Raw genomic sequence first — 21,552 nt, 5'->3', positions numbered from 1 at the left:
TTTGCCAGCACCCTTAACAAACTACAGTTCCCATTATTCTTCTTTGGGTGTGTGTGTATGGAATGTGATGTAAACATATGGTGTGTACACAGTCTTAATCATCATGGCATGGTTTGCATGTCATGCTATGCCAAGATAAGGGACCACGCAGGCTCCTGGAGATGAAACTGGCATGCACTTGACTCCTCCCTGATCCTTTTTGCTGCAGAACTGCACAGATCCGCTAAGCAAATGTTTGTTCTTGGTTAGAGCTAGTGAATACTGAGTGGAGACCTTAATCACCGGGTCTGGATGGCACACTAAGCCAAACCTTGGCTTAGCTCAGCACCAAAATGTCCTGGGAGGTGGGGAGAGAAAGGGCTGCAAGCCCCTCTTCTGGAGCACACAGATTCATGTGGTCTTCCTAAGTACAGTGGTACCTCAGGTTAAGTACTTAATTCGTTCCGGAGGTCTGTCCTTAACTTGAAACTGTTCTTAGCCTGAAGCACCACTTTAGCTAATGGGGCCTCCTGCTGCTGCCGCGCCGCCGGAACACAATTTCTGTTCTCACCCTGAAGCAAAGTTCTTAACCTGAGGTAATATTTGTGAGTTAGCGGAGTCTGTAACCTGAAGCGTCTGTAACCTGAAGCGTATGTAACCCGAGGTACCACTGTATTGGCTTAGCATGTTGCCCGTCACTAAACTGAGGCATTTTTAGTGCCATGAAACTGCACAACCAGCCTGACTTCCCTCTCTGAGCATTTCTCTCTCGGTCCCATTTAAGTGAAGAATTTCATCAAGAATTCACGGGCGCATAAACAACAGTAATACGTAATATCAGCGGAATCCCGGTGAAGGGTTGTTGGGTTTTTTTGTTTTTTTGTTTTTTGTTTTTTGATGTGTCTGGTTAGAAAGTGCTAAAATGTGTAAGTGGCTATGATAGCTGGGAGTAAGCATATTTCAGAACTGTGAAAAAGGATAAAAGGCCCTTTGGTTATATGAGGAATAATCTTAATCCATCTTGTGGAACGTGAAATCTTCTCCTCTAGCGGTCTTGCAAGAGAATGAGATGTGTGACATTACTGGGTGATATATTCAGCTTGGGAGACCACCCACTTCCTCTTCCTCCTCCTCCTCCCCATCCCTCCTGGGTCCCTTCGTAGATTAAACATGAACAGTGTGATGTAATTCAGAGGCTGCTTGTCTTCTGAATCTCACAGAGCAGTTTTATTCTAAGGGTGAGCTTTGTTTTACAGCATCTGGTGGGGAAAGACGCTGCCAGCAGCGTTTACATTGTAGATATAGTGTCTGCCTTCTTGGATTCTCCTGGCTTTTCATCCGTCTGTGGAATCTCAGTGAAGAACCAAGAGGAGGTTGTTGTTGTTTTTTGATGTACTGTGAGCTTGTTTTCCTTTTTCCTCTGGCCAGCTACTGCATGGCCTCAATGCTGAGTTACAAATATAGTATGTGACAGTACATGGAGGCATTTTCCTGCTTGGTTTTCTTCCAATTGCTCTGAAGACATGTTATGGTCCCCGAAATTCTCCTTATCCAATATGCATGTTCGTCTAACTGCGAAAGGGTTGCTACAAAATCTTCGACTTCCTGCTGGATTTGGGAAAAACACAGTTATTTTTCATGCAGGTCGGTAATTTTTCTCTGTGTATGAGGGACATCTTGTCTTGTTTACTTCTGCTGCTGTAGCAGTTAGGATTTGTTCAGAGTGCTGTTTCCTTCTTGCAGCATTAAACCTTAAACTGCACCATGTCAGACAAATTAATCATCATTTTCTTAGTGTGTGCGTGCGTGCATGTGTGTGAGAGGGAGGGAGGGGGAGAGAAAACAGAGATCTGACAGATGTGTAATCTATTTATAAAGTAAAGAATGTGATTTTAGGATCAGGTTCTTCATTTTTGTTTAACTATATGGCATATAGATTCAGATGTTCATATATTATAAATCAGACTGTGTATTTTAAATAAAGCTGTCTTCTATACAGTTCTGAAATGTATTCAGCGTAATAAGCAGAATGTGTTCTAAATGGAATTCTGAGAGATTATTGCTGAATTTGGACAAAAAATAATCTTAGTTCTAGTGCACATAGATAGGCAGTAAAAATATAGTAAATACTGTTCCTGGAAAGAAACGGATAAGCATAATGTATTCTAAATGTGACCTAATTACATCTGCATCAACATTTTTTGTACTACATTGCATATCAAACAGAAAAATGTAGAAGCTTTCTTTTTATACATTCTATTTTTGGAAAGCATAATGTTTCAAATAGTGCATCCAGCAAATATGTAACTGAAAGTCCTTTTCGGAGTTTAATCATGTCTCTGGCACCAAGCAGTTTTAATGCGCTCTGTTTATAGTGTGTTTTTGTGTCTCCCCCTCCCTTCTCCTCCCCAGGGCATTTCCTTTTCAGCCTGGCAACTAATAATCTTTCCTAACATCTCAGTCCCTTGGGTATTTTTGACATGCAATTCAGGCTGGCTATGCACATGTCTGCTCTCACCTCCCTCCTTTCCCCCCTCCTCTCTCTCTGTGTGTGTGTGTGTGTGTGTGTGTGCATGTGCATGTGCATGTGTGCTTAGCACAGCAGTCAGAATGATCTCATAATTCAGGGTAATTGTTACAGTTCAGATGTTTCATAGGCAAGTGAGCTATCCAAGCATTAACATGTGTGGCACAGCTGAAGGGAAACAACAAATATTTTTATCGGAATATAGGTAGATATGCTACTTAACATTGCTACTAACCAACTGATGTGTAAGACTCAGCTGCAAAAAACAAACATACACAACCCTGCAAAAAATCTGTGTGTAGATTGCAATTGACTTGATAGCAAGATCTGAGTTCTGTATGTGTATACATGAAAGCTCTTGTGCGTGTAGTTCTGTGATCTGAGTCTGCTGTTGTACATATTAACTGCACATCCTTCTTAACTGGAAGTAAAATATAAAAAATGTCCTGCTAGCAAGCCTTTTCTTAATACAGTATGTTTACACGCAGACCGTGGAAGATATCCAGGTTTTCAATATCCCTGTTTTCACTGCATTCATGACTCTTTTATGTGCATGTCACATAGGTCTTGGAAAGCTGGGGCTGAATTTGTTATATACAGTAATTGGCCATGTAGCTAGCTGGCCATATTTTGTTCCCTTAAGCACATAGATGGTCAGTAAAATTTGTCTTCTTTTGGTAGCTAAGGTTAAAGTGCTTTTTCTGCTATGGCTGTGGCTAGAATACTTAACCGGGGGAAATGGTTATACAAGTAGCTGAAGACATAAGCCTTTGCTGGCAAGCCAATGATGCAAACATGCAACAGCAATGTGGAGGTTCTTTGCACCAAGAACGTGTGAAAGAGAGCTCATGAGATATGGGTCCAGAATTGTTGACCTGTATTGTATAATCCGAGCTGCAGAGCTCAACATTAAGTGTGTTATAAAATTTTTTGCATCAAGTAAAGCTCTCTCCCTGCCCCCAGCTTGATTGATCTCAGCATGGTAGCATAAATGTTCATGGAAATGCTTTAAGAGGAACTTGTTTTTGTGTGTGTCGTATCTGATACTCCTAGCCCTTTAACAAATAGGTAGCATCACCCAGTGGAAGAAATCATAGTTCAGGCATAGGCAAACTCGGCCCTCCAGATGTTTGGGGACTACAACTCCTATGATCCCTAGCTAATAGGACCAGTGGTCAGGGATGATGGGAATTGTAGTCCCAAAACATCTGGAGGGCTGAGTTTGCCTATGCCTGTCATAGTTGATTGCTTGAGTTTTAGTTGATTTAAAATTGCCTATAAACAAGAAAGAGAAAACCATTATTTCATTATTATTAGATGATGATGATGATGCCGCATTACAGACACACATCTTGGAAGAGGCACTCCCTTTTGCATGATGGAGGAGTGGAAAGCCTCTGCTACCTGTGGTTTTTTTGTAAGTACATGTATTAAAAACCCACAATTTCCAAGAATTAGATGCCCAATTATTTTGGGGTGCCTTTTAAATCTCTTAGCTGATTAATAACAAAACATTGCTTACCTCCTAAGGCACGCGGTCACTTGGTAACAGTGAATTTTTGGTGCCTTCAAGATGCATAAACAAGGCACTGTGCTTCTCCCAGGATCAGCCCAGTTCTGCTTTGTGTGTCAACACAGATGTAATTGAGGAGTTTCAATGTCACCATCTTGATGGAGGGTATTTGGTACAGCCTTGCAGCTGTGATATATGGACCACTAGGTGTCTTTTGGGAGCTAGGCGCTGCAGTAGAAAACACACACCGACGGCTTTCTTCCTTTTGCAGGAGCCTCATAAAACTATTGGCTATGCTTGCCACCGCAGCTAATGTGCTTCTCCACTAAAATGGGACAAGACCTGTTTATCAGTCCTCTGTCAGGAAAAAAAGAAAGGTCCATCATCTAGGGCAGAACAGGCCGCAAAAAGCTCATTATGCAAATAATATGGCCCACGTTTGCAAGTATAAATTACTCAGGTTCTGCCTTAGCCTTGAGTTCCTTTATTTTCCCCTGCCCTCCTCTTCCTGAGTAAGCAATATGCTGATTTTTTTTTTTTTGGGGGGGGGGTAAATCGAAGCATATTGTATGAGTATACTGCTGTGAAAGCTGTGTCCTATTTTTAGGGTTACATAACATATTCTCCCAAATGAGTTCCTCAAAAAAGGAAAGAAACCCTTCTTAAGGCAGCCTAGAATGTTGTTGAGGTTCTTGATTTTTTTAAAACTTCTCTAAGACGTGTAATATATTGGTCAAATGTGAATTGTGTCTCTGATTATTATTATTGTTATTATTATTATTATTATTATTATTATTATTACTATTACTATTATTATTATTATTATTATAGATAGGCATCGTTAGTTGCCACGAAAGTTAGGCGAACAGATTCCAATGTTTGTTTTGAACCATATGGGCTATTTTCCCCCCTTGATGTATGGTTTCCCTATGTGAAGACTTGCAATAATCAATAAGCTGTCCATTCTCAGTGGCTTGTGCATGTCTAAACAGCTTTCTGTTTCAAAGCATACGGAAGCAGTAACTGGAAAGGGATTGGATACCTACTTAACATGTAGTGATGACCATTTTAAAAAATACATTTGTGCCCTCGCCAACTTGAAGTAATGTTTATATTTTGTACTTGAGTATCACAAAATCTTACCCAAGGAAACAAGCGTACGGCAGCTTGCGTGCACCATGAAGAGCTTTGTTTAACTTTGAAGTGGCGCAGTCAACAAAAAGCTCTAGACCAGTTGGGCATAGGAGTATGAGTAGCTATGGCACATCCATTATGCAGCAACCACTTCTAGCAAACGTAGGCAAATATTGGTTGCAGCCATTAAACTGAGATGCTGTGACTGGTATAAAGTGACAACATGTCAGAAGCTGTGCTCCTTCGAAAAATTCTACAAGTAATGCAGTATCTGTCAAATTGGTCGGAGCTGGCATCACAAGAATATAACGTCAGTGGGACTCTTACTCTCAAATTAGGAGTTAGTCTCTAATCTGTGGAAAGGTAGGAGAAGAGAGATTTGTTTCTGAGGAGAGCTTATTAGCAAGTACTAACTGTGTAGTAATATGAGCAGTAAAAACTCAAGAACAGCAGTCTTGAAGAGGCCATTTTGTGTGTGGAGGAGAGGACAAAAGATAGCTTCTGTACCTTTTCTGGCTGGCAGACCAAATCCTAATTTTCCTGATGCCTGAGTGTTGATGCCGATGTAGCATTAGTGGTGTATTTGGTGAAAAGCCCTGCTTAGGGGTGTAGCTTGCTGTGTCATTTTTTGCTTGGCACTTGGTCTCAAATGGATGACCAAGTTTGAGATAGTTTGCATAATTTGAGATCCTCTGGATGGACTCTACTCATTTAGAGGTTCCTGAGCTCCAGGTGTCTGGCTCAGGGTGATTTAGTCTGTTTCAGTCCCTTCCATTCACTGTGACAGATATCATTCGTGGACCTTGATCAAAGCTGGCTTTATGCGATTCTCAATGCGGGATAGTTTGGACCCAAAGGCACATTTTGTTTTTAGGGGCACTCCCTCTACCTACCCAGTTGTTTGGGGAACATTATGAAACCAAGAGCACAATAGTTTTACTATATGTCCAGGTTCTAGATCAGAGCTTTCCAAACTTTAATGTCGATGACACACTTTTTAGACATGCATCATTTAGCAACACAGTCATTCAGTTTTTACTAGCTCTGGGAGTTTTTACTAGTGCCGGGAGCATTTGCATGACACAACTATACACTGCACACACTAACAGACTAACAGAGGTTTTCAATCTTTCTGAGTCCACGGCTCCCTTAACTAAGTACATTCTTTTTGTGGCACCCCTGTGGGGCTCAGAAGCCCTTGCCTGCAGAGCTGGCAGCCTCTCACCCTTTTTTGAACACCCTCCCTTGTGGAGGGTTCCCTCAGTCTCTTCTCCTCTCCACTCTCCTTGGGAGTCCTCTAGGCAGCTGCTGCCCTGGTCTCTGAGCTGCCGGTGTTGCCCCAAAGAGAGGTTTCTTCCAGAGGCACCATTCACCTTTGGAGCTTGTAGCTAGGGATGCTGCAACAAACAGCTGTGCAAACCTTTGGGAGGCAGAGATGCAAAAGGGCATCAGAGGAAGGAGGGAAGGAAAGAGAGACAGGGGCCAGTGTTGCCTGCAGCACCCCTGACCAGCTTTCAAGGCACCCCAGGGAAATAAACAACTATCTGGCTTTTAGAAGGCACCTGAAGGCAGCCCTGTTTAGGGAAGTTTTTAATGTTTGATGGTTTATCGTGTTTTTAATATTCTGTTGGGAGCCGCCCAGAGTGGCTGGGAAAATCCAGCCAGATGGGCGGGGTATAAATAAGTTGTTGTTGTTGTTGTTGTTATATGGCACACTGGTTGAAAACCAATGCACTAACATACCGCGACACACAGTTTGGAAAGCTCTGTTCTAGATTGTTTCTATACAGATGTTTAGTCTAGAATTTGTCTCTGTCCACTCATGAAAAGAATACTGTTGCGCACCACCTTCATCTCTGAGTGGTGTGAGATTCCAGGGGCTCTAGGCATGCTTACCCAGGTCCGTGTTTCTTTTTGGGAATGAGGCACAGCAGAGACTGTGGTGTCTCTAGGGTATATGGTTTATTTACACACATATACAAGATCTGGCTTACGTGCATGAAGAGGACACTTTCAGATCCTTGCTTCCTCGCCAATTGATTGCTGGCTCCTGGGAGGGAGGGAGACAGTGTCCCAAATTTCAGATTAATGGGAAAATGTCGGCTTTCGATCTGTTATGGAAGCTTCTTAAGGTTCGTTCACCATGGAGTTGAAGTTGATTTGAAGCTACTTTGTGTGTCATTTTGTTTTGTGACCCCCACATGTTAGCCATGTAATGAGCCACACTCCCCCCCCCACTAAATTTGGTTTTCCTGATAGGTGGATAATCCAATACGGGAAGAAAATCCACTATAAAAATTCATGTTAACCCCACTATGGACACACTTGAAGCACATAGTATGGTAGGGCTTTTTTCTATTGTTTTGCATACTCACTTAAATGATAAAATTATTCTCAGGTAAAGGCTATATTCCCACTGTCTTTAACCATAGGGTCACCAGTGTTGAATGGCTGGGTAGGCTTTTGCCTAATTCTAAAGGTATCTGAACGAGTGGAGGTTATTTGGTTTCCTTTTTGCCAAAGAAACAAAACTGCTCTATTTATTTCTATTGTGGACAGTTACAAGTCCAGCTGCGGGGTAGTCTTTCTAGCCCTAAGCAATCCCTTGCTTTGTTTCTCTGTCGTGGTAGTGCCATCAGCAGCTGCTGGGGATTCCTACCGATGGGGAAAGGGTGATTCAAGGCCGATTCAGGACAAGTGTCTCCTTGTATCCTCCCTGGCAGAAGCCAGAGTTGCTTCAGTGCTGCAGGTAGACTTTTCAGTATGGCTGCCTATTCTGTGCACATCAGGTTGGGAATGTGAGCATCACCCTATGGATGGAAGCAAAGTACTGAGCTCAGTGCTTTTGGGCAGCCACTCCCTCTATTGGACTTTGTTCCAATTTGCCTTCTCTTTTGGAACTTTCTTCTCTTCTAGTTCTTGACCATGCAGAAGTGCGACTAGGACACCCTGGATTTGTGTGTGTGTGTGTGTGTGTGTGTGTGTGTGTGTGAGAGAGAGAGAGAGAGAGAGAGAGAGAGAGAGATCTATTTTGAAGCTGCTATCGTAGAAGCAAGTCGTTCTGTAACAGAACACTTGATATCCTGTCTTCTCTCTTGCCACCGAGTTTCGTTGCTGCCCTAACCCACTAACAGTGCAGTTCTGTAGATGTCTACTCGGTTGTGTTCGATGGCACTTAACACCCAGGTAAGTGGGTATAAGATTGCAGCCTAAATTAAGTTCAGTTGCCTTTTTAGGCTTGAAGCCTTGCTTTTGGCATGCCACCTGAGATATTTTAGTTTTATGATTTGAATGCTGCTCCTAGTTTAGAAGAGTTACATGCACAGGCATCCAAAAACCATTTGTAAATGTATTTCTGTCTTGGAAGAACGGACCAATGTGACTGAAGTGAAGAGAGCAAGCTTGTGAAATGAGTCATCCTTTAATTAAGCATTTAGCTTCTTTCTTTTCTGCTCCTCTAATCTGTATTGGCCTTCACCAACAGTTTGCGCTCCAGGCATCTTGGACTGTGGCTCTCATCATCCCTGGGCTCTCATAATCTGGTGGGTTGCAGTCTATAACATTTGTAACCCAACAGGTTGGGGGAAAACTGATCTATACCAAAAGGCTATGGCATTGAAGGGGTCTTACATTTCCGTGAGGACATGGGAGTTGTAGTCCAATACATCTGGAAAGCAGCACCAGGGTTTGGAGGGAGCTTCACAGTGGAAGCAAAGGATTTGATTCTTAGCAGATGGCGTGACCTAATACTGGCTGCACACTGCAAGTTTCTGTCGGTATCCTTTGTCTGTTACATGAACAGTCTATTGCTACCCAGGGGCAGTGAGGATTTTAATCCTTCCAGGGCTTTAATTTTGCAAAGCAAGCACTTTTAGTAGTGAGGCTTAGTAGACTAGATGCTTTTGATGTCTATTTTTGCACAGCTTCAACTTTAAATAGCCTCTAAATCCACTCTGCCCTCCCCTCTGCAAGGTTTAATATATTTGTATGATTTGAGCATACTTGGCTTAATCTTGGACCTCAGACATGAACAGCTAAATCCATACATCCTTTTTTTTTTTACTATTTCTTACTACTTAAATGCTGTCTGTCTCAAGCACTGTGCTGCCACAGCACTCGTAATGCTGTGCCATGTTTACGTTAGGCAGTAAAAAGAAGAGGCATCAATATTCTCATACTGAAAAGGATATACCAAGAGCTCTGGCCAAAAGTTTCAATACAAGGAATAATTCCTACTCGAGAGTTGAAAAGAAAAACGTGTATATTCTGCTAAGAATAACAGTTTTAAACTAATAGTAAATTTAAAAACAACGTATAAGTGCGACAGTTTTAAAATAATAGTAAATTTAAACACAACGTTTAAGTGCAGAAATAATGTAGTTTCAAATATGCAGTGATATAGTATAAAGGTACATAAAATACCAGTACACAACAATTGTTTTATACAAGTCTCAATGGTAGTCAAAAAGAGTCCATATTATATAAAGTCAGAATAAAGAATCAAATAGGGCCAAAAAGAAGTATCCGGAGTATGAATTAGATGTACGACTCAGTAGTGGTGACCAGACAGGGCCCTGTTTCGGAGTAAATGCCTTCTTCAGCTCGGTTTTTTAAGGAATATAAATCTGTTGGAAGTCTGTATCATTCAATTCTTTTGTGTTTCTTTTTCAACATGCGTCTTAGATAAATGAATCCAAATTTTCTTGCGTTTCTCTGTACTCCGAAACAGGGCCCTGTCTGGTCACCACTACTGAGTCGTACATCTAAATTTGAACTTACATCTACCTTCTGTGCTGCTGAGTCGTACATCTAAATTTTAACTTACATCTACCTTCTGTGCTGCTCCAATGGCATTTTCCGTAGCATGTTTAATTTTGTTGAAGTTTGACAGTCCCGAAAATCGACATGGCTAAGAAAAAGTATTTTGATCATCTTTCCCAGTATTCATCATTTGTTGCATAGAATTAAAAGGCTAAAAGATTAAACATCAATGTATATGAAGGAGGCAATATCTTGAAAAGTGGCTTTTTATGTCGGGGCTGGTGGTAAGGTTTCACCACCTGCAGCCAGGTAATAGACTACAGGTAAAAGGTATAAACACAATCCCTGGGATATAGTTCTTCCCAGATTCATGGCGCAGGTGTTCCATTAATACATATTTAATCAAATGTATGCATGTATTTGGAAAACATATGAGTAATAATAATAAATAAAAACAATAATAATAATTATTAATTATTTATACCCTGCCCATCTGGCTGGGTTTCCCCAGCTACTCAGGGCAGCTTATCATTCTATTTAGAAGTCTGATCTCATTGATTTAAGAATCTAGTAATGAGAAGAGGCAAAAGACCCAGGTGCCTTGATATAGAAACTGACACAGAGCCCTCTGGTTTTAAACAGAGTAATCTAGATAATTACCTGCTACCTCAAAAACAGCACGTATCTCCTCCCAAAACCTTCCTCAACTCCTTACATGGAAAGACAATTGAAGAGATATCCCTAGGAGTAAATGAGGACAAGGCTACTACTCCCATAACCGAGGCACAAGCACTAATTGATAGAAAGGTGGAGCTGCTGGAGGAATGCTGCCTATTGACTGCTCAAACAGTTCAAAAAATCTTTGAACAATTACAAAACATCTCCAAGAAGCTGGATAACCCAGATGAAAGGAGGCAACTCACTCCCTTTTTGCCATCCTTAACAACCCCTGGAAATAAACAGAACAAATACAAATTTATACCTCTAAATCAGTCAAAAATCAGAGGAAGCCCCCCTCACTCAATCAACCTGATACTGAGGCCATGTGAGATTGTTCTCCACATTTTTCCATATAGAGGACCCCTACCTTACTGGGAGTCATCTTTCTGGGCCAGACACCATCTAAATCTGCTCCTTGGTTCTGAGGGCGGAAGCATTGACTTAAAAGCAGTCAAGAGGCTCACTAACGACGGATATTCCAAAAAAGTACTACTAAGATTTGGTAGTCATAGAATCCCAACTAAAATCTTAAGGGTAAAGGCTCATTTAGCCCAGAAAGGAATTTTTCCGCGCCGACATTTTGAAGATATATCACCCAGACCATTGTTTGCATCTAAAAGACAGAATAAGATGAACAAGGCCATTCCACCAGAAGCCGACATCTCCCCTACCCCCGTGGAAGAACCCAGTAGATGGGAGAAACCGCAGTCAGCTACCCGGAAAATTACGCAAGAAAAATCCAAGCTCCCAAACCATGCGACTGTAGCATCAAATAACAACCTCGCCCTTGACACAATAGACTGGACAGTCCCAGAAGAAGAAGATCTGCTGAGTAATTTTGCCAAGCTACCAGATAAAGAACAAATAAACATACTCAGTAAATTGACGAAACTACAGGCCAGATTGACCGAAATTCACCGACAAGGTCAACAAAATGCAGTAGATACAATACACAATCAAACTTTACACTTGCCAGCCTTTTCCCCAAAATGCATAGTCAAAAAGAGAGCTGCAAATGGAACTTTCAAATGTATAGATGCAGAGCTACAAATCCAGCCGCCTTTAGAATATGAAACGGCAAGGAAAAACTCCAGTAATGAGACTACAAACTCCTGGCTGAGATATCAAATACTAGCTCCAAACGAAATAGGTACCCCTTATTTAAGTACCACAAAGGACTCTAACTTTGCCGAACAAAAGATGACCTCCAACAGACCTGACACACCGAGCTCAACACCTAATGAGGCCAAAGAAATGGAAGTAGAGACTAAAAACAGTCCTACTGTCCATAATAGCCCACCAACCACAGAAATCTCTCAGGAACAAGGAACAGTTAAGGAAGAAAATCAAGAAAGGGAGGAAATTCTAATTTCCCGCACTTTAAAAAAGAATCTAAAAGATCCACCATTACGTCCCCCACCGAAAGCAGCGACAAATGGCTGTATCTGCACAAGAAAAAATTCCTCGCTGGACTTAATGACAGAACTAGAATGACTAAATGCTGTCAACCAGCCACCAACCCAAAAACGGATCCTACGCCTGTTGTCCTGGAATATCGCAGGGTGGGGAAACAAAGACGGAGACCCAGACCTAATGAACTTCTTTAAGGATTTTGAACTAATACTCCTACAAGAAACATGGTCAACTAGAGATATTAAAATTAACGGATTCATCTCCTATACGAAACCCGCATTGAAAACAAACACGAAGGGCCGGCCGAAAGCAGGGTTCTGCTGTATGATCAAAGACAACTTAGGGTTTGAAATCAAGCAACTAGAAATATGTTTACCACTTGCACAAGCTCTACTTTTAACCCAAAAAAAAGACTCTTTGCTACTTGTAAATGTCTATATCCCCCCAACCAAAAACAACATCAGTAGTGAAAATTGGTCACAACTAACCTTTTATATAGAAAATCTGTCCGATAAATACCCAAATGCCTCACTGATAATAGCAGGTGATTTTAATGCCAGAGTGGGAACCAACAATGAACAACTATGTAGCAAACTAAATTGGAATACTGATAATGATATCGCACATGCCCTGAAAATAGGACGATTCTCCAGAGACAGGGTTGTTAACAACGAAGGCTTACGCCTACTTGAATTATGTAACAACTTTAATTTGCAGATTGTGAACGGTTCAACAAATGGCGATAGAAGCGGGGAGTTTACATACTTCTCCCCCCGAGGATGCAGTGTCATCGACTATATTCTTGTCCCTTATAATATTATAAATTCGATCATGGACCTCAAAATTGGAACGCGCACTGAAAGCGATCATCAGCCATTATTGCTGTCTATTAGCTTAAAGGACGAAACCAAAATAACTAAGCACAATATCATAGAACCTTCTCAATACAAACAAATGACCCAATTAAAATGGTCCCAGGAAATGAGTGCAGAAGTGGGGCATAAACTTACAGCTAACCTGAGAAAACAAGTATTATTCAACTTAAAGACCACTAATTCCTACTGTGATATTCCTAAAATTTATAATGAAATCTTCCAAATGCTTGTAGAGCTTAGTACTCCACCTAAAGTTTGGGAACTTAAATATAGCGCTAGCCCTTGGTTTGATGATGAATGTTTCCAGCTAAAAAGAAAACTGCGCCAAACATTTAAAAATAATCGCACTAAACTAGAGCCCTCTTATCTTGATGGAAAAAGAAAATACCATTATATTCTGGCCGAAAAGAAACAGAAATACGCAACCCAAAAATGGCTACAATTATTCGACTCAATTCAGAGTAAAAACAACAAAGCGTTCTGGAGCCTAGTGTACGGAGGACTGAAAGCCGAAAATCAACTAACTCTGCCACCAATTGCAGAATCCAAATGGTCCCAATACTTTACATCTGTATTTAACAATCTACACGGTGAACTTAAAGGAAATGAAACCATTAAAAATAAAATTAATAAACTCCAGGAGTGGCCAAGGGTAGAGGAAGAGGAAATTAGAGAGATAGTTAAAAACTTCAAATCGGGGAAATCTCCTGGGCCAGACGGTCTACCAATAGAACTATTTAAGACCTATATAGATTGGTGGGCAGAACCCTTAGCTCAATTGTTTACTCTTATAGATAAATATGGGACCATACCTGAGATATGGTTAAGATCAATAATTATTCCAATCTTTAAAAATGGCGACCCAAAAGAACCAAGGAATTATAGACCGATAAGCCTACTATCAGTGATAGGGAAAATCTACGCTAAGCACCTCTTATCTAAACTTCTTACCTGGATGAAAAATCTAAATTTACCAGGGAAAGAACAAATAGGTTTCTCCAAAGGTTGCTCTACTCTAGACCACTGTTTTACACTTATGCATCTGGTTGAAAAATACAGATCCCAAAGGCAATCTAAGATATACGCTGCTTTTGTAGATTTTCGTGGTGCATTCGACTCAATTGACCGCCCAAAGTTGTGGAGGAAACTCACAGAATTAAAAATTGATCAGCGCTTATTGATTCTAATGCAAAATTTACATTCTTCCAATACCTGTCAAGTCAAACTTAACACCAAAGGTCACCTCTCCTCAGACATCCCAAACTCGAAAGGGGTAAAACAAGGGTGTATTCTTGCCCCCTTTCTATTTAATTTATTTTTATCAGACTTGCCAGATTACCTTCAAAAAATAGAATCACATGCCCCTAAACTCAATCAGAAACCAGTTCCTCTCTTATTATACGCAGACGATGCTGTCTTACTATCACTAACGAGCTTGGGTCTGAAACGTCTTATATCTTCACTGATCCTTTACTGCGAATGTAACAAACTCTCTATAAATTATGAGAAGACAAAAATTTTGGTCTTCTCGAATGGTTGGAAATTAGAGAAATGGAAAATAAGAGGGCAAGAAATCCAACAAGTGAAAATCCATAGATATCTGGGAATCTTATTCCAGAGCAACTTAGGGTGGGCAACCCATCGCACAAATGCCATAAAACAGGCAAAGTGCATCTCATCAGCAGTTGCCCGTTTTTATTATCAGAAAGGTAATCAATTTATTCCTGCGGCCAATCAGATATTTCAAGCAAAAGTGCAATCCCAGATATTCTATGGTATCCCGCTATGGGTCCAAGCATATAACAGTGATATAAAAAAGATTCACTCCAGCTTTTTGAGACGTATTCTTGGACTCCCTCTTATGATCAAATATGAAACAATGTGTGCAGAAATAGGCATACACACAATGGAATACTGGGCATGGTCCACCTCAATAAAGTATTGGTTACGCTGCCATTTTCGCTGCCCTCCATCAAGTCTGCTCGCTGATTTGCTCAAAGACCCTTATAAATCAAGATGGTATCAGCACCTTGAAAAAAAAATTGAATCTTTAGGCATCGAGCTGGAGCTCCTGTACAATTCTAATGAGCAATATATTCTCCATAATATCCTAACTAGACTAAAGGATGTCGAGAGACAAAATATTATGGCAGCTGTAAACAAAATTTGCTCCCCCAGATTCTACGATTTAAATATCTTAGATTGCAGAACCAATTACGTCTCTAAATTAATAATCCCAGCCCAACGTAGGGCTTTTATGCTGGCCCGTTTGAATGTTTTTCCCTCAGCATTTGTCTGGGGAAGATATCAAAACATTCCCAGAAGCAAGAGATTCTGCAGATGTTCTATGAATGTCCCGGACACTGTAGAGCATATCCTCTTTCATTGCCCATTGTACAGTATGCTCCGTCAACGCGTGCTGTCCCCCCTTTCGGGTGGTCTGGAACCCCAGCAAGCTGAATGTGTGGGACTCTACCTATCCGACGCTGACCAAAGGGTAACGGCGGGGGTAGCCGAGTTTTTGGCAGCAGTCCTCCAAGGAGCAGGTTAACAAGGAAAACCACTGATTCTATATGTATATATTTATATTTGTATGTAGCCAACTCCTGCCTTTTTATATATATCTCAAGGCTTTTATATGTTATTTTCCTTTTATGGTTTTACCTGCATAATGCCTAATAAAGGTTTGATAAGTAATTATTTATACCCTGCCCATCTGGCTGGGTTTCCCCAGCTACTCAGGGCAGCTTCCAACAAAAGATTTAAAATACAGAAAGATTATAAAATTATGTAGTTGAAGAGGCGAAGTATTCTGTTTATATGGGGTTCTGTAGTATTTCATAGCAAATTTAGGCATTTGAGGGAGGAATGAGATTCTGAAGAGTAAAATACACTTAGTGTGGATTCAGCCCTTTAAGTTGCACTTAGGTCCCATCAGTATCTATGCAAAAAGTTAACTCCAATTGAAATCAGTGAGACTAACATCAATACCAATTGCAACTAATTTATTCTGTATCCAAACCAAAATATGTATGTCATAAAGTATAGGCAATTCACTGCATGTTAAGCTTCAAAATAAGATTCCAACCTTCTGGTTCTTATGCTGTAGTTTCAAAAACAGTCTGCAGAAAGCTGCAGAGAGAGATTGCTGTCCAACTGATAATCTGGTAGTCAGATTTAATAAACTGATTTTTTTTTTTATTGGAGCAAAAAAATCAGAAGTATTCTTTTTGCAGGGTTGTTGTGTCTCAGAAGGTATCTTCTAAGGAGGGAATGTTGTATGATACCTGCCATAGACAGGCTTTTTAAAGAGTATTTATGTTAAAGATAATAAGCTGCTACTCAATTAATCCGGAATAATTTTTTAGTCAAGCATATTTTTAATAAATTCAGTCTGTTTTGGCTAAATATTGCAGTTTTAACAGACAGTATATTTGAAGACACAGATGGCTATTCATCAGGGGACATGTATATCTAAGATTAATAGGATCAAGGGAATAAAAACAATGTCATGGGGTGAACTCACTGCAAGACCGGTTTCTCCATTTGTTTAATTCCTAGCTACACCTGCTTCTGCAGCCCCATACTAATTAATGTAGTGGTGAAGTTAACTAGATTAGAACCTGTGCTTGTCTTATTTCTATCTGGGAAAACTCTTCCCACTTGGAAGGCATACTTGGGTGCACACATGTCTGTAATAAACTCTTAAAATTATTACGTTTAATTAAAAATGTTTCCAAAGTGCTGTAGGCATTGGGGGGGGGGGAGGCTTGTGGTCATGGGCTGTCTGGTAAATAATGCTTTATGAGCCTTAATGTATGTTTGTTGCTGTGGCAACACTAGTCATGCTTCTAGGGCCTAGAGTTGATTTTCTTAGTGTTCATGGCTTGAAATGCTTGAGCCATGGTGAAACCAGCCTAGTAAACTAGGCATTTATGACTCTAAAACGGGAGTGACTAACCTCTAACCACGTTGGGCTCCCAACTCATCAGTCCCAGCCAGTAGTGAGAACTAAAGAGGAAGGATGCCCTCCGCAGCTTCCCGTACAATGTTGCCTTTAGTTCCCTGCAAAGCCATAATCTTTACGCAATATGGTAGAGGAGTGAGGATAGCAGAATATTTACCTACCTTTTCCGTATATGAATTCTGGAGGAGAATGCAACTTGCATTCAGTCACATGGCTTCTGAACATGAATGAATGTGGCACTGTCACATTAATTGATCTGCCACTACCAATGCAACTCATATTGTCAAAGAATCGCATTTTAGAACGCTACTGTGCTGCAGCTTAGATATCCCAAACAGTTATCCCGAAACAGTATTGCAATTTTCATTCTCAGTGCCCATTAGGTCTTAATCAGCTGATTTGTCACCAGAAGATGTGTACATTTTCATGTCCTAAAGTGCCTACAGCAAATAGACAAGATGCTGTACGTAGGAAACAGTATGCCTGCAATCTAAAACTGTGTGTACAAAGGAGAAAGGAGGAACAATTGAGGAAGAAGATGGATTTTGGTATGCCAGGGTGAAGAATGAGGTTTTAATAAATAATTTGGCATGGTAGTGTTTGAAGTCAGATGATAGTTGAACATTGAAAACTGGGCACCAATTAATAGAGGGAGATTGGCTTTAGTTGGAGAATGGGGGGGGAAATGGTTAGGAAGAAAGGTACCAGAAGAATGAAGATTAATAACTTGAGGAAGCCGTATGACAGGCTGATTTATTGAGATGTAACACTTCTACAACAATCTCTTCAAAAAGTGGCTCTAGGAGCATCCAATTCTGGGTATTACTTTAATACACACAACATTTAGGCAAACAATATGGGTGTTCTAGCAGTAGGAGGTACTTAAAAATCTCTGTCCCGGTACATTTTGGCATTTCTGAAAGCAAATGTAGTGTTGAGCACTGGGACATGGTTGTCTTGCAAACTTTAAAAATTTGCATTTGGGGGTAAAGGATCAGGACATAGTTGCTTATTTGAAAATGTGGGTTATAAATACAAATGGTGCTAGCATATAAGTGCTGTAATTCTATCAGACACTAATTTTGTATGCCATTATCTCTGCCTGAACATTACCCTGGGGTAATGTTGTGCTTAATGGTAGTTAGTGGTCCTCTTGCGATTTATGCTTCATCTGAAGCACTTGTGCAACCAATTTTGGAATTGGTGCCTAAAACGCATTATATTGGTTGCATATGATTGCTTCCCAGTGTCTTCTAGTTCTCATTGTACTGGAACAGTCTCGCTACTCGTGTCCCCAGCAGATCTACCTTATATTTAAATGAGTAATCATTTCCTAATAAAGACAATTTCCTGTTTGTTCTGTGCTACATCAACAAATTCCTGCGAGACCTGTTTGGAATTTGAGATCAACATTGCAAACATTTGTTCTAATTGGCTCAAAGTTTTAGTTTTAGTTTCAATTTTTAGTCCAGAGCACAAACAGATCCTTAGGTTCAGTACTTGTTTTCGAAAGTTTTTGTTAAGGGGTATTCTCTTTTCAAATTCTCAAACATATTTTGAAAATAATAATAATAATAATAATAATAATAATAATAATAATAATAATATTTTTATTTATACCCCGCCCTCCCCAGCCAAGGCCGGGCTCAGACCGGCTTACAAGCAATAATAAAAACAAGATGGATGATTACAAACTTAAAAACAAAAATAAAATACAACATTAAAATAATGGAACATTAAAATATTAAAATGTAGCCTCATCGCAGGAGGATTAAATTAATTATTCCTACTTTTAAAATATTGAACAATGTTTTAAGTGATACTGCAGGTCTGTGCTCACAATATTAATGATTACTTTAGAAACAGAACTCTCACGTCTTTAAATTGTTGTTCAAGTACTTTGGTCACATCCTGTTTGATATAAATGCAGCCTTCCTGAATCAGCTGAGAGTCGGGTGTCTATGACTGTGCCACACGTGGAAAATAGCTTCCATAAGTAAAATGGGATTTTAAACTTATTAGTCATAGTTGAATTAGTTAATCTTTTTACAGGGCTTTAATTTTTACAGTGTTATTAAGATTTGATTTGAGATCTAAGCATCTTCCATTGCTGTTGCTAGCCCTCTCGCCAGCTGTCTGTTCTGTATCCATTATCTACTGTAGAAATGTTTCGCAAGTTGTTATTTTTTATCCTAGTTTAATTAACTAGTCTCCTCGTGAGGTCTCCTCCTAAAGCTTTGTCTGAGGCTGTAGTTGGTGGTTGAGCAGCCATGCAGAGATGGAGGTGGAGAGCTATAAAATGCTTAGGTTTCAGTACTGTTTGCCCCAGGTTGTAATACACCCGACTGCCGGCATTCTTGTTGTGACATACAAAACCATAAGACCATTTTCATATGATTTGCCAAGCATGCTTCTAATGGGTCACATTTGAACTGAGATTCCTAAACTATCAGGGACAGGTGGTTTGGTGTGCTGAAGGAACTGCATTTGGCTGTGTGCATGACTACAAACGCATACAAGACTACAAATGCATGCAAAAACATGCCCATGTTTTTACATTTGCACGCATGCTCATGTGGAATTGAAACACTGCTTAATTTTAACTGATGTACATCCTGCGGCTCATTTCTTCATCATACCTTTTTTGTAGCTGTACACTTGGGGGGAAAATATTTAATAATAAACTAATGGTGTTCACAGAGCCTAAATCTATAATTCATGTGGAATTTTAAATGCTCTGTGTGCTAGCAACTTTGAAGTTTAATTATTCTATCTAAATGGTGCAGATGCACCTAAAAGGATGGCTTTTTCAGGTTAGGTGGGTTGCTCCTTTACCATTCTGATGGGTTTCAGTTGTTGCAAGGTGACTTAGATGGCAATCCTGTAGCCATTCACCTGAGCAGCTTACTTCTGAGTTGACATGTATTGTTAAAGATAAGTGAAATGCCAGCTCTAGTGGCCTCAAAGTCATCAACTTGAGCATCATGTTCAGATAATAAGGCAAATTGGAAAAGCAGAAGAAAAAGCACCTGTGGTTATTTACCTGTGATGGGTTCTTCTTTACTCCAAAGCGCAAATTCCTATTAGATGCATCCTATACTGCCAAAAGAAGACAGACAAGTCATGCAAATAAGAGAACACCCACATGCATTCTTTTGACTGACACGTGGATAGAATGACTGAGAGTATCTTTTCAGTGGCCTCCTACATGAATGTAGCAAAGGATCTGATTGGTTTGGGTGTGACCATGTTGAGCATCCATTGCACAGGTACATTCTTGCCAAGACTTGCAGTTAAGCTGAACTTCAAGGACTAGGAAGATGTGCTCCATTCATTTCAAATGTCTTTATCCAGCCACACGGATGACAAAGAAGAGAGGGTCTGAAGAAGTTATTTTGTTGTCTTCTCAACAAAGAAGCTCTTTTTTGCAAGTTTTAGAAGGTGGGGACTAGTCAGTTTGTGCTTTTACAGTAATGGAGAGCTTAGCTGCCATCCCAGGAGAACCTAAGTTTGTCAACTATGAGGTGACAGAAGCTGAACAAAAGGAACCTAACAACATGGCAGAATCCAGAAAAGAAACTGGAACAACTTTAGATTTGCAGAAGATCCAGCAGACAATTAAAGATGACCTTGTGGCAGAGATCAAGTCCAGCCAGCTGGAAATAAAATGCGTGCTTGAGGATATCAAGAAAGCCTGGATGGAAATGGAAATGAGGCTGAACACTCAGGTTGACATGGTGACCCTGATGAAGGAAGTGAGCCACAATCTGACTAATATTACAGTGTTTCAGACAATGGTGAAGAGCCCGAAAATGTCTGCCAGCTTGACTTGTGTTACTACGGATGAGAAAGAACAGGCATCCCAGTGCATGGGTGCAGAAGTTGGAAGTATAGACAAGTGGGGAACAAACTGTCAGAGTGGGGGGAATGCAGAGAATCCTACGTTGGGTAAGAAATATACAATTGTAATTGTTTTGCCTGACTGATATCACTGCAGACTTTTGAAATTAAAGCTGTTTCTCTCAGGAGAAAAATTCCTACATTTAATTATTTGAAAAACAATGTAGTAGCCTTGTAATTCAACTATAATTTTAAGCTAGGAAAGTAGGTTTGGGGTTTTGGGGTTTTGTTTTGCTTTAAAGAAATGTTTGGAAAGTAACATACTGAGACGTTGTAAGGAGTTATCTGCAGGGGGAAGATTAACTTCTTTCTACAACCTGTAGAAAGAAGGGACGCAGGTGGCGCTGTGGGTTAAAGCCTCAGCGCCTAGGACTTGCCGATCGAAAGGTCGGCGGTTCGAATCCCTGCGGCGGGGTGCGCTCCCGCTGCTCGGTCCCAGCGCCTGCCAACCTAGCAGTTCGAAAGCACCTCCGGGTGCAAGTAGATAAATAGGGACCGCTTACCAGCGGGAAGGTAAACGGCGTTTCCGTGTGCGGCTCTGGCTCACCAGAGCAGCGATGTCACACTGGCCACGTGACCCGGAAGTGTCTCCGGACAGCGCTGGCCCCTGGCCTCTTAAGTGAGATGGGCGCACAACCCCAGAGTCTGTCAAGACTGGCCCGTACGGGCAGGGGTACCTTTACCTTTACCTTTTTACAACCTGTAGTGTGTTAGAGTAAAAGGTGCTGGAACATTTCATGGCGAGTTCTTATTTTAAGCAATA

General features: G+C 40.6%; 1 protein-coding gene and 1 long non-coding RNA gene across 3 annotated transcripts in view; one reads left to right on the top strand and one right to left on the bottom strand.

Annotated features, from left to right (window-relative positions):
* The window catches only part of MTUS1 (microtubule associated scaffold protein 1), a 118,164-nt gene that overhangs the window by 60,521 nt on the left and 36,091 nt on the right, over positions 1-21,552 (top strand). The gene's annotated exons all lie outside the window — the stretch shown is intronic.
* Positions 528-17,513, bottom strand: LOC307223667. Its single transcript, XR_013842177.1, has 3 exons — positions 17,051-17,513; positions 4,029-4,376; positions 528-1,587 (listed from the first exon to the last, which is right to left on the bottom strand). It is a non-coding gene; the product is annotated as an uncharacterized lncRNA (long non-coding RNA).

The sequence above is a fragment of the Podarcis cretensis genome (genome assembly GCF_951804945.1).
Source record: "Podarcis cretensis genome assembly, chromosome: 9".
Classification (NCBI taxonomy): Eukaryota; Metazoa; Chordata; class Lepidosauria; order Squamata; family Lacertidae; genus Podarcis; species Podarcis cretensis.
The sequence above is the reverse complement of the archived record's forward strand: the minus strand, read 5'-3'. Positions and strand labels throughout refer to the sequence as shown.